Raw genomic sequence first — 14,021 nt, 5'->3', positions numbered from 1 at the left:
AATTTGGAGCATTGGTTTAGTAAAATATTTTCCATCTGTTTTATTTTAGAAACATGTTTTGGATGAAAAAAACACTGATTTATAAACTTATTTGGCTCTGACATAGTTTTAATTTGAATCCATTGTTTAGAAGAGTCTTCCATAGTAAATGGAATCATATGCCCTAGTTATGCTGCTTGATAATATATTGACAAATTGGATGTGTCCCAGCCTCTCTGTTTCTGAGGTCTATATATAATTATATTCTTTACTCCCAATTTTTTTTTGGTTGAAAGCAGATGCTTTCTATTCTTTTATAGTTGCCACTATTATTTAAAGTCTGTTCTGTAATTGCCACTGTGAGACATTGAAGTAAAAATTTATCATATTAATTTTACTAAGTTGTATAATATTTAATGATTTCCTGATAGGAAAATGATTTGCAATCAAGCCAATTGATCCATATGATTAATTTTACCAATAATCACTTTTAGTCAACTAGCTTATAGTTTAATATAAAGTTTATAGTCTGTATTAAGAAGTTAAATGGCCCTATAAGACGGCAGATTCTGAGAATCTTTCCCAACTTAAGAATCAAATTATCTTAGATTGTTTCCCAGACTTTGGTAAAGGATCCCATTGAACCCTTATGCAAAGTATTGCATACAAGCAAAAAATATGGTATTAAAATCTCTTTATATTATTGACAAAAATCTCTGACAACCCATCAGGATTTTTCATTTTGAATAGTACAGAAAACTTCAGAAATTTCTGAATTGGAAAAATGAAATTCCATTTATTAGACATCTCTTTAAATCAGATCTGGAAATGTTAACCTATTTAAAAATTGGTTAATTTTTATTGGTGATCAGTTATTTATAGAATATAATTGTTGAAAAAGAGTTTAAATTGTTCGCTTATGCCTTTGGTTTTGGTCCAGTTTGACCATTGCCATTTTTAATCGCACTAATATATTTTTCAAGATTGGAAATATACTTGATTCAAAAAATTAAATATTTTATTATACATTCTGTGTGTTTATATATTGTTATATACAATGTTAAATTCAGCACAGGAAAAGAAAAGAGAAAGGAATCACTAATTTTAATATCACAAAAAGCATTGAGAGGAATGTAATATAAGAGAAATTATAAAATATATTATTGAAGCCAAATATCAACAAACCAGAGAGCAGAAGTATTCCATTGTTCAGTTTGCCATTCCGTTAGGCTTGTCTGCAACTGCATGTAGAAGTGAACATACCTACTGTGCAAAGAGGTTAATGGGTAAGTATAGGTTACAGATAGTTGCAGACGGAAAAACATGCAACCCCCTCAAATCTTAACTATGTGTTGTGTGGAGATACACATCCTGCAAGCTGATTGATTGATTTGGCTCCAGTTGAGAGGTGGCAGAAGGCAAGACACATTCAAACAACATTAACATTCACAGAAGTATAAACGCAAAAGCTATGCAAATGTCTCTGAACAACAGATGCACACGTTCCCTGATGTGTAGTGACATACGAGTCTAACCAAATCTTTAATTTGCACCTTATTATACAGCTTTTAAAACTTTCAAAATTGGCATTCCACATTGAATGCTTATCTTGTAATTGTTCTCTATTTTCTAAATTGTTCATTAATTCTCCAATTTTGAAGGTGTAGAGTTAATTTAAGCTAATTCAAAATATTTAGTTATCACGGCACAATATACAAGTTATTGCAAATTGATATAATTTGTTTTGCTACACTCATTAACCATTTACCCTAAAGTGAATCTGTTGAATTAGTCAAAAAGAATGAGACAAGTTGTCTTGTTTTCTGGAGAAAAGAAGACTTGTTCAGCATTTGAGCACCAGGAGTTTTTTTTTAAATGAAATAGTTCAGTGTTGAAGATATTACTACAATATAAATTTGCATATATATATATATGCATGCAAACTTAAATAGCATCTCCTGGCTGCCAGTGATTTTATCCATAGTTCAATAGTTCATTATTTTCTGTCACAAAGATGTTGTGGTAAAAAAAGCTTTGTCTCCAGAACTGCTGTCTTTTTATACTTTTTATTATTTTTATTAGCTTCCAGATTTCCTGTGACTCTGATAATTCAGGGTTCTAGATTTCACTGGACCCCATGCATGTTCAGAAATATAAGGAATGACTTTAGTGCTACAGACATTTGTGCTTAATGCAAGATTGCCTATAGCAGCTAGTGTCGTTAACTTGATGCAGAGGCAAAAAGATGATTCAAAGTATCTCAATGGATGTGACACACATCTGGATAACAAATGCCTGAATGGGTTATAACTTTGGACCATCTACTTGTTGCCAGGTAAATTCTTCATTTCCAGTTGTTAACAATTGGGTATGTCTTGACTGGTGAAAAGAAGGGGGTGACATCACAGCAGTGTTCCAATATATAAGGGGCAGCTACAAAGATGAGGGGGTCAAACTATTTTCCAAAGCACCTGAAGGCAAGACAGGAAAAATGGATGGAAATTAATCAAGGAGAGAATCAACCTATAACTAAGTAGAAACCTCCTAACAGTGAGAACAATTAACCAGTGGAACAGCTTGACTTCAGAAGCACTGGAGGCTTTCAAGAAGAGACTGGACAGCCATTTGTCTGAAATGGTATAGGGTCTCCTGCTTGAGCAAGGGTTTGGATCAGATAACCACTAAAGTCCCTTCCAACTCTGTTATTCTATGAGATTATTTCTATGAGACCATTGTCTAGACATACTATCACCTGTTATCCTGGGATGGAAAGCTTTGATCTTGATGGATATTAGAACTATCAAGGAACTCTCATCTTGAACATCTAATTCTTTCAGGTTTATTTATTAATATAATTTTCTCCCAATCAGCTTTATAAACTTCATTTTCATTTTCTTTCTGTTCATGATGGCATTGAAGGAATTTCACATTTCAATACATCTTCATTAAGTACTGTATATTTGATACTTACTTTAATCCTCTACCACAAAGATTGGCAACGATGCAGACAATTGCAGTCTATTCAGGGTCAATTTATTTTGTTATTAGTTCTGCTTGGTTAGTTACTTGATTTTTTTATGTTATCCTATCTTGACCTCTATTGCTTTTTAAAAATAAGGATGTTAAAAAATATTATATAAAATATAAAAATAGGTTGTGAGACTTCTAACTAGGTAAGTGCGCAAGATTGTATTGCACCATACAAAATTTTTGTGTATTAAATTTTTATATAAAATATTCCTCCCCCCCCCCCCCACATCCAAGAACCCAGAGTGCATCTTCCATTTTTTCTTCTATGGTTGCCCATACCGATAAACAGACTACATTCAAATAATCTACACAGCCTCGTTTGTTTTCCTTTGAATGCATTTCCTACTAAATAAACTTAAAATCGCAGGCAAGGTTTCATTATTATGTTTGTGTACATGGGCAGATTTTCTAAATTCCCTCTGGCCTGATTTTCAAGTGTTCGACATCCAAATTTAGAGACATGTTTTGAAAGGAGTCTCATCTCAGTTCAAGGTCAGATTTAATAGGAAGGCTTGGAGCACATTTCTTTTGTGTCATCTCTGCCATGTTGTTAGAAATGCTTTGTGCGTTCTGGAGTGCTTTTGAATTCCAGTCCCAGTTGCAGAGGAAAATCTGTGAATATAATTATCAGGGAGTGTTAATACTTATACCCACTCAAAAAAGAGAGAGAGAGAGAGAGACAATTATGCCATTACACACATATTATGTACAGTCCCTTAGATATTTTTTGTTAATAGATAAGTTTTTAGTGAGAAATGCTCTGAATGTTAATGATAACTATTTCAACATTATTTGCCCTTAAAGATCTTCTCTTTGAGAAGTCACTGGTGCATTAAAATAACTGTGTAGCCCTGTGTGGCAGTGATGGTGAAACTATAGAAATATTTTTGTTTATAGAATTAATGAAATGAGAAAAACACTTCCCCCAATTCACCAAACCCCTCATGTATAAGAATGCTTCTGAGTAAGATACTCAAAACAAGGGTACATAGAAACATTTGACGTTAGACAGAGTAAACACTGCAACTAAAAAAAATTACCACCACCACAATCACTCTTTCAACTTTGGACAAGAAATTGTGCTATGGAAATTCTAGGCCCATCAACACTCCAGTGATTTTGGACATTTTTAATATGCAGGTACTGTTTTTGGAGAAAGTGGGAATATGTCATAGGTGGATGTTTTCATTGTGCTTGCATTTGAGGATGACTGTTTGCTTTCTGCCATGCTTCCATGCTTTGATCTTCTACATTTTACTGCATACCTGCCACTTTTCCTCTTCTTCCTGTTTTCTTCCTGTTTTCCTGTTCCTCTTCACTGAATTGTCTTTCTCTTGGAATTCCAATGCTATGGATAGCATTATTTGTTGATTAATCATGGGAAAAGAGCTCTTTGTACATCCCCACTCAATCTTTCCACTAATATTATGTGTCTTGGATTACTCTTGTCTTGAAAAAAAGTCTCTATCATTGTAGCTGCTTATCAAAGTATCTCAGAAGATAAACTATTTGATTTCATCATAGTCTTTACAGTCAAGAAATATACCCGCTATTGATGTGCCATATTTCTCTAATTCCACCTGACAATGTACACATCCTAATGGTAGGTCTTCACTATACATCGTAGTAAATGTTTAAATATCACTTAGCACATTCAATGCATTTTGAATTGAGATAGAATTTTATATTAATTTTTTACATATAGGGATTACATTTTCTGGGTGGGATCACTGAAACAGTTTCATAACAGTTTTCACTTTTCAGTAAAAGATTTTCTGGAGCTTTAAGTGAATTCTTAAACATTATCATGAAAATCCTATTGTTTTAAGGTCTCAACACTTTTCCAAGGATTTAAAACTTTTCTGTTTCCTCATTGTTAATTGACTGTGGTAAGAAATCCAGCTTATTTTCTACAAGTAATACTGAGTATTTTCCATTTCCCTTTTAGCTTACACTAACTATATTTTTCCTTTGTGTATTTGTGAGAGATATATTACAGCAGAAGGAATGATAGAGCTCAAAATAATTCTCCTATCAGAGGTATGAAAACAACCTCTGTCAATGGAAGAATAATGATTATGGCTGTAATCTAATGGAAACAAGCCTTGGTGAACACGTAGCACTATGATTTTTAAAAACTGAAACATATCCCAGGAACACTTATTTAAAAACCTTTAATAAGAAGCTTTGGGTTGATCAATGTTAAGTGAAATTATGATTATTTGAAAGAAAGTGCTGGCAATTATGCTGGCAAGATTTTAAGGAAATTATGAATAGGAAAATGGATTAATAGATATGGCTGTATGCATTCTTGAGAAATTGTAAGTGTCTCTTATCCAGTTTTTATTAAACTATTTATTGTTTGCTCAATGTCTTTGGAGATTCTCAGTCATCTAAGTCATAGTTGTCCTATTTATTTGGATTATTTATTTGTTCATTTATTTCCTTTAACTACTTCCAAATTATTGAACTATTGGAGATTTACAATCATAACCAAAAATACATCAAAGTTTAAAAGTCATAATACAAGTTCCTAATAAAATATTAATGTACATAATTTTAAATATTGTACTACTGGGCAATATCAACTCTCTGGAGCTCTTTGGAATAACTTTTATTTATCAGCTTTTCAAGGGTAACCAGATTAGATTTAGTCTAGTCTGTCTCCAAAGGGATTATTCTGTAAAATAGTGTCACCTGAAGAAAATATAGTCCTTGTTAACAACCATAACTGGGAATGGGGACTTAATCATTAAGCAAAGCGGTCGCTAAATGAAACCGTATGTGGACTTATGGACAGTGAAAGCAGTAAATGCAAGGTTTGATTGTAAAGTTACTTTTTTATCACCATAATTGCAAAAGGTCACTTGACAAGGCAATTCCTAAATGAGGTTAACCTCTACCACTTCTAAGCCCCCATATACCTCATTTTTTGTAAGTCAGAAACCCTTAACATATTCAATGAAACAAATAAACTATATGGGCTATTTCTATATCAGGAATCAGTTCTACAAATACCTAGGAAACTACCACATAGGGCAGGGGTCTCCAACTTTGGCCACTTTAAGCCTGGAGGACTTCAACTCCCAGAATGCCTCAGCCAGCTTTGCTTAAAGTGGCCAGGGTTGGAGACCCCTGACATAGGGTACTTTGGGTTGGACCTGGAAACCTATTGGAAGCCAGCGAGGTGCTTCCAGTATGGGTGACACATGACTGAAGTGCTCTCATATGCTAGCATACAGGAAACTTCCTTTTTATCAATTGCAGTCTCTGAAGGATATCCAGAGATAAGCCAGTATAGAACAGGTTTTGAACGTGGCAGAAGAAATATTCATGAAAAGAAATAATTGCATATCCTAAGTCCACCAAATTGTTTTTAAAGAATATCAGTGAGGTCTTTGATGCAAAACAGTTACATGAATTTCTTGGTCTGAAAAGTTTCTCTAATTATGACCATTGATGCATTGATGCATGTTTGGGAAAGTTGATGCAATCATGCAGATGGTTTCTTTCTACCTGAGCACTATGGTTCCAATACAATCAAGGTACAAATGGGCATCCATAGGGAGAAAAAGGTGTTCTACATGATGCAAAATGTATGTATGTCACTCTGCTTATTATATATATTTTTATAGAGCATTGTTAGAGGGCAGGGCTTCCTCATAACATGCATTTCATCATTTTAGTGTGATCACAGAAATATTTCCTTATGTCTAGAAAGTCAAGTTTTTTTGTATTGGAAATAGCAATACATTTCAATTGCCATGCTCAATACACTCCAAACATAGTCAACAATGCTTATTGCAGATCTGAGAGAACAAAAACAAAAGAAACTAAGTAATGGCATCAACTAAGCCTATTTTGAAGAATGAGAAAAATATGCAAAGTTAATAATCATTTTCAGAACTGAACTATTTTGAACATCGGAACCTCTTTTGCTTTTTTTTTTTTGCTGCTTTTGATACTTTCAAAGAAATGTATGATTGTCATAATATGTTTGTATATCCCTCAGTTTGAAGCAGCCTATAAGTAACCTAAATAAAATAAAAGTAACAGTATAGTATTCAAATTCAACAACATACTGTATGTAGTCATATTTTTAAAATTAAAATCTTAACTAATATGGAAAAAATATCACTTTAAAGATAATTTCAAAACAATTTTGGATGGAGAAAAATATGGATGGAATAGCTATTTAAAAAAACCTAGCAATTTTTTCTGAAGAGTGAAAAGCCAATTAATATTCCAATTAATAACTCCACCCCAAAGGCTGGAGTTTCCTTGAAGGTTAATTATTGTACTGTATTTGAAGTTAAGGATTTGGTGGTGGTTGTTTTTGGTTTTTGGATAAGGTTTATAGAGATTACTTTGAAGCTGGTCTACTGAAATCTAATTACCAAACAATAATGCTACTTTATTAATATGCTTTTATATAGATCATTAGCAGCCCAATGTGAAAATAAAATGACCTTGTTCCTCCAAACAGTACATTCCTAACTTGCACTAAAGAAGAAACTTATTTTGTTGAACTAATTTTGTCATTATGGTTGGGGATGTTTTATGTTTGACTAAATTTGCAATTGGAATTTCAAGCAAAAGTTTTTGAATAGAGTCTCAAAATCGTTGCATTGTCATCTTGTTAGAAAGCTAAAACTCTTATGCTTTTTTAAAAAATGGGTTTGGTGTTTAAAATTGTTCTTTCTTTTTCTCTCTCTTTTCTATACAGGGTCAACCTGGTCCTCAAGTAAGTATCTTCTTGTGTTATTATTGTTAGTGGAAGAAAGTGGGAAACGAAGTAATGCATTGTGGAAAACACTAGCATTTCAAACTCTTTTTGAAAGATCCCATATCATGATTTTCTTCCCCCAACAGGTACAGTAGTATGTGCATACATTGGATTGCACTGGAATTCCACCTTCCCAAACATTTTCCCTATATTTATAGAATTTTTGGATTACCTACAGTTGCTTTTGTCTTTCTATTGTTTCCCATCATAAAATCCAAGTAGGATAATTATTACAAAACCATGAGCAGACAAAGTAAGGTTATCTTGGTCAACGTGGGCTACATTTAGATTGCTGTTAACTGGCCCAATAATAATATGACACAGTAAGCCATATTTATTTTCCAGGAGGAAAAAATGGGCCGCCATATGTTTTGGAATCTATCAGCTGCTTGATGAGATAATACTTTTAAGAATGTATGGCTAAATGACAAATAGCTCTGAATTATGGTCTAAAACAGGGGTGCCAAACTTGGCAACTTTAAGACTTGTGGACTTCAGCTCCCAGAATTCTCCACCTAGCTGGCTTAAAGTTGCCAAGTTTGGGGACCTCTGGTCTAAAACAATGTCATCTAACTTTGAACTAAGATAAAGTATCTTATAAATGTATTACTGGAGCTAGTTTTCATTAACTGCTTATTAATCACATGTTAATAATGCTGTCATAAACCAGGAAACATTTAGTTATTTAAGATAAAATTGGCCACTTTGATTAATTATTTGAAAGCATGATTGCAATCTCTGCTTATTTAAGAATAACACAAGATTAGATCTTAATTAAATAAATGTGATCTCATCTGAAAGGGAACATATTTGAGGATATTCAAGAAAGATGTTGAGAAATAATTATATAGAATTTGCAAAGCTTTTACTAGAAAAACAGAAGAACAGGGGAAGAAGTTATCAAACCATACTGTTAAAAAATTACTCATAAAAGCAGGGGTGAGATTCTATTGGTTCTGTCCGGTTCTATAGAACCGGTTGTTTTAATTCTGTGCAGTTCAGAGAACCGGCAAGTCACACCACTGGCTGGCCCCGCCCCTCTCCGCCTGCCCCTCCCCTCCCAGTCAGTCCTTGTTGTGCATGTGTGGCATTGCCTGCAGCCTGCTTTTGCCCACCCACCAGGTCAGCTATTGCTGCCTGTCTTCCGCTGTGGCCCTGCCTGATCTCCCTGGGTGAGTGAGGCTCTGCAACCTCCAGGGCCCAGTTGCCTACTTTCCACTGCCGGTCACCTTCCCCCTCCCTCACTTGCCTCTTGCCGCCACTGCCCGCCGCCCTAACCTGGGCGACCACTTTGTCACTTGGATGGCCCCTTTGCCTGCCACCCCTTCCGTCTCCCACCCACAGCCCCTTTGTTGGACCCGGAATAATCGCCCCTGGTTGGCCCTGCCATGACCACCTGGTTGCACCCGTGTCAGCAATAGGAATGTCATTTCGAAGTTCAGGGAGAAGTTGGGAAAGTAGGTGGCGGGTCCTGCAGTGGCTAGCACAGGACTGCCACTGAGAAGTGGGGAAGTGGCCTTCTAGTGGTCTGACCTGGCATTCAGGCCGACAGGCCTCAGGAAGTCAGAGCACTGAGGGAAACGGACTGCGGAGGGGGGAGGTCTACCTGAATGACTCCTCCAGTGTCTTCACTGGATTATTTGGACATTTACAAGCGAGCGCAGCTAAAGGCGCTGCTGTCGCACGTCAGCCCAGGCCTCACCCTGTGGCTCTGTAAAGCCAACACCAAAGAAGTGGGTGTTCAAGTGAACCCACGAGTGGATGCCATGGTGCAATGCTCGCTTGGATCTTGGCCACTCCAGGCCATCCGACCTCAAAGCCCCTTGGGCCAGCTGAGCTGGGAGCTGCCATTCCCAGGCTTCTACTCGCCCGTGCTTGGTCATTGCCTCTTCACCTTGCCTGAAGCGGCTGGTCCTGCCCCTCACTCTCCCCTCCCTCGCCTGGCCTGAGAAGATAAGGGTGACAGCAAGTGATAGCGAAGCGGACGGGTCCCTATCTTCCCCTCTCTCCCCCCTCTCTCTGTGTCTGTCTGTCTGTATCTATCTCTCTCTCTCTCTCAAAGCCATGGCTGGGCCAAGCCAGCAAGCTCTCCTTAGTGTTCTTCGTTGCTTCTTTCATTTCTTCTTTTTGGAATCCAGACTGGCTGAACAACGATCGCCAGCCATGGTGGAAGCATCCCTTCAGGTGACCCTCCTCCTCCCCCTCCTCCTCCCCCTCCTCCTCTTCTTGTGACCGGCAACTGTGGTTGGGCTGGGAGGGTGCACACGCGTGGAGAGATATGCCTCAAGCAAGTGCCAAAGCACAGCAAAAACGGGCATGGGGCGGGCAGCTGCTCGCTTGAGGAGGGTCTCCCCGTGCGTGTGTACCCTCCTGGCCCCACCACAGCCGCCGGTCGTGAGAGGAGGAGGAGGATTGCCTAAAGGGATGCTTCCACCGCAGCTGGTGATCATTGTTCAGCCAGTCTGGATTCCAAAAAGAAGAAATGAAAGAAGTAGTGAAGAGTGCCAAGGAGAGCTTGCTAGCTTGGCCCAGTCAGCTTTGAGAGAGAGACACATACACAGATAGAGAGAGAGACAGAGAGACAGAGAGACAGAGAGACAGAGAGACAGAGAGAGGGGGAGAGAGAGGAGAAGATAGGAAGAGGGGCAGAGAGAGAGAGAGAGAGAGAGAAATAGAGAGAGGGTGGGGAGAGAGCCATAGGAAGACACGGGGGGAGAGAGAGGGAAAGAGAGAGAAAAAGAGAGGGAAAGAGATAAAAAGAGGGAATGAGAGAAAGAGAGAGAAAGAGAGAGAGAGAGAAGAAAGAAAAGAAAGAAAGAAAGAAAGAAAGAAAGAAAGAAAGAAAGAAAGAAAGAAAGAAAGAAAAAGAAAGAAAAGAAAGAAAGAAAGAAAGAAAGAAAGAAAGAAAGAAAGAAAGAAAGAAAGAAAGAAAGAAAAAAGGAAGGAAGCAAGGAAGCAAAAAGAAGAAAAGGGATAGACAAAGAAAGGGAGAGATGGAAAGAAGGGACAAAGAAAGAAAAAGAAAGAAAGGGAGGGAGGAGAAAGTGAATGAGATATATGAATGGATAGATACATGGAGGGAGGGAGGGAGAAAAAAAGAGGAAAAAAAAGAAGAGGAAGGAAGGCCCCAAACCCTGGCTTCAGAAGACTCTGGCATAGCAATCTAGGGCTGGAAGGGATCTCGGAGGTCATCTTCTAGTCCAACCCTCTGCTCCAGCAGGAGATCCTTACAGAATCATAGAATAGCAGGGTTAGAAGGGTGTGTGTGTGTGTGTGTGTGTGTGTGTGTGTGTGTGTGTGTGTGTGTGCATGGCTGTCAAAAATCCAAAAACAGGTCAAGTAGCTCTGGGGAGGTCATTTGTAAATTAGAACACTTGCTAAACAATCCGCCATTAAGCGAGGACCACTTGTATTTGAGTTGCCAGTCACATGGCCACATGGCCATGCCCAGCCAGTCATGTGACTACCTGGCCATGCCCACAAATTAGGCCACGCTCACAGAACAGGTTGTTAAGAAATTTGGATCCCACCACTGCATATAAGGAGTAACTTGTGATGATAACAGTATTCTTGAAACATGGCTACTTCAGCTGCTTCACCAGCTTTGAGAATAAAACCATATTTGAACATTTATTATGATTTGTAAATTCAATTGTATTCAGTAACAAAGCTTGGTTGATAACAAAGCAACAAAGGAAAAAAATTAGTGCAGAATCTGTTGCCTAGCAAAGAATCCTGAATTCAGGTTTTTTTAATGTTTATATTTAAGTATCTGACCTTTTCTGATTTTTTTAGCAACATGTTTTCTATTAAATACCTTTGTTTAAAATAATTACTTCTTCAGTATATTCTTGGGGTAAAGCCATTTCAAATTATTCATACGGAAAAGTTTGTGTTCTCTGACTTACATTATGAAGTAGCTGAATGGAGAAACTTTATATAAACAACAATGAAAAGGAACTACAGTATGTTAAATTAGTGCCAGAGCAAGGAATTCTCCTATTTTTTTCTTCCAGTTTTCATTTAATGTTATGAAAGATAATTATCTTTTAAAACATTTCCAAAAAAATTCTGATAAGCACTTAAAAGTGGAATGTATTCTTGCACTTAAATAGTTATGAGATGGCAAAGACTGCATATTAATACCTTATCATTCATTGTGCAATCATCTCTCCAATAGTTGAGATATCCATTGGTCTGTAGCATCCCTGGTTTTTCATATTTCCCAGGAGAAACCCTTATGAGAGAACTTTTCTTTTAGACATTTTAGCATTGCTCTTTATACCACTATGAAAGGATAATTATGCAATTGCGAATTTGCTGGGAGTTTTTCCTTATGCTGAAAACATCCAGGAAATCAACGACCTAATTTCTCTGCCCAAAATATAGAAAAATTTTTTTTTGAAAGGTATTTTGAATGGCTAAGTCCATTTCAGGCATTTCCTCCTTTTCCTCTCTTTTCCTCTGCAAGAACTCCTTCCCAAAATCTCTGACATAATGAGGCCTTGGTACTGATATCAATCCCTTCCAACCAATCATTTTCTTATTAGAGCTTCCCTATGAGAGTCTGAACTGTACTCTTAGCTCCTTATCATCAAAGCAAATATTAACTGTTATCTTTGACTGCTTACATAGATATATGAAGATCTAGCAAGATACTAAGACATATAATTGGCTCATTTTAGAACTAATGCTAAACTATTATTCTAATACTAAGGAAATTCTTATTTATCAAATTACTTTCTGATTTGTAATCATTTTGCCTTTTATATACATGGTTTGGCTGTTATTCTCAGTACATTCTTTTTGAGATACGTTAAGCTGACAACTATTGATTGCTGCAAGATGTTCCAGTAATAGCCATGATTAAAATGGCTGTAAACTTGTTTATCCAATCATATTTTGACACTAATCACTACACTAGATCATTCATTATATGTTGCTCAATATTTATCTGAATATGTTTGTACATGATACTATGACAATTCTATATTTATTTATAGACAAAGAAGGAGTTAATAGAATTAGATTATATTAGAATTATAATAAATTAAAATTATGACTAATATAATCTAACAATTCAAAATTACAATGAAGGTTGGGTTCTGTAAGGAAACCCTTTTAGAACAATGTAACTGTGCAAATCATTTGATAAGATGTTAAACTCTACATTTACATCATAAAGCAACTATAGCTGCTAAAGGCTAGTGTAGTTGTTCCAGATCTTTTGGATTTCTGTATTTTGGTATTTTTATGAACACTTGGCCTTGGAAATCACTTCTGTCTAAAGCTGGAGAACTTCTTGTGGGCATTGTAACTAATATAGCAATAACCTAGCTTGGAATAAGAACATTTCATAAGATGTGATACTTGCTGAAAGTACTGATTAATGTTGCAAAAATATTACATTGAAAGTTGGATGGTCAAAGTCTTCTGTTAACGGCAGAAGCTTTTCTTCTAATCTTGTTTCATTTTTTTTAATGAGGCTATCACATATTGATAAATTAATTAAAATACGAGAAAGAAATAAAACAAAGGAAGACAAAATTTGGGAAAACTAGGGCATGGATATGTATAAATTTTTAAAGAGAAATACACCAAGATATCTAAACATCAATATTCAGTATTTTCAGTCCCAAATCTCTCCTTATAAACTAAGATGGAAAACATTTATGAAAGATTTAAGACCAAGTCTGAATAAAACAATCCTTAATTTAAGTGTTTTTCAATTCTCTTTTTTGGACACATTAATTTTTCAACCATACTTCTAAATAATTTTGAGCCAAAGACAAATATAGATAAGCTTTAACAGTATTTTGCTATTGTAAATCAACATAATCCACATTGAAGTTTTAACCATTTCTCGTGCAAAGTATATTGACCTAGATTTATTTCAATGATATAATCTCTGATCCTAAAAGGCCTTCTATCTTCCCTTCCCCTTCTATCAATCCTAGTCCCTCCCTAGTCCCGTTATTAGTTGTCTTTATTTGCATATTCAAGTAATTTGGATCAGAAATTGTTTCCTCCTTTTCCAAATATTTCAATGTCATTTTAGTTATGACATTATAATAGTAGATATTGATTGATTAACAAAATTGATTTAATTTTTTCTGTTGAAATTGTGGGTAAGACTTGGAAAATGCAGAAAATATACCTGCATTGGGATTTATTCTAAGAAGCATTCCTTGAACAATTTTCCAGAAACTATTTGATCAAATTGAAT

General features: G+C 36.1%; 1 protein-coding gene across 1 annotated transcript in view; it reads left to right on the top strand.

Annotated features, from left to right (window-relative positions):
• The first annotated feature begins 7,739 nt into the window (after positions 1-7,739).
• COL25A1 (collagen type XXV alpha 1 chain) overlaps positions 7,740-14,021 on the top strand; it is a 121,279-nt gene continuing 114,997 nt past the window's right edge. The window contains exon 1 of the mRNA XM_087962949.1: positions 7,740-7,753. The gene's annotated coding sequence lies outside the window, so the exon portion shown is untranslated. The remainder of the gene's footprint in view (positions 7,754-14,021) is intronic.

Source organism: Notechis scutatus, chromosome 4, assembly GCF_049901735.1.
Source record: "Notechis scutatus isolate UNSWTSFEM ecotype Mainland chromosome 4, rNotScu1.2, whole genome shotgun sequence".
NCBI lineage: Eukaryota > Metazoa > Chordata > Lepidosauria > Squamata > Elapidae > Notechis > Notechis scutatus.
Note: the sequence above shows the minus strand (reverse complement) of the source record. Positions and strands in the feature narration are given on the sequence as shown.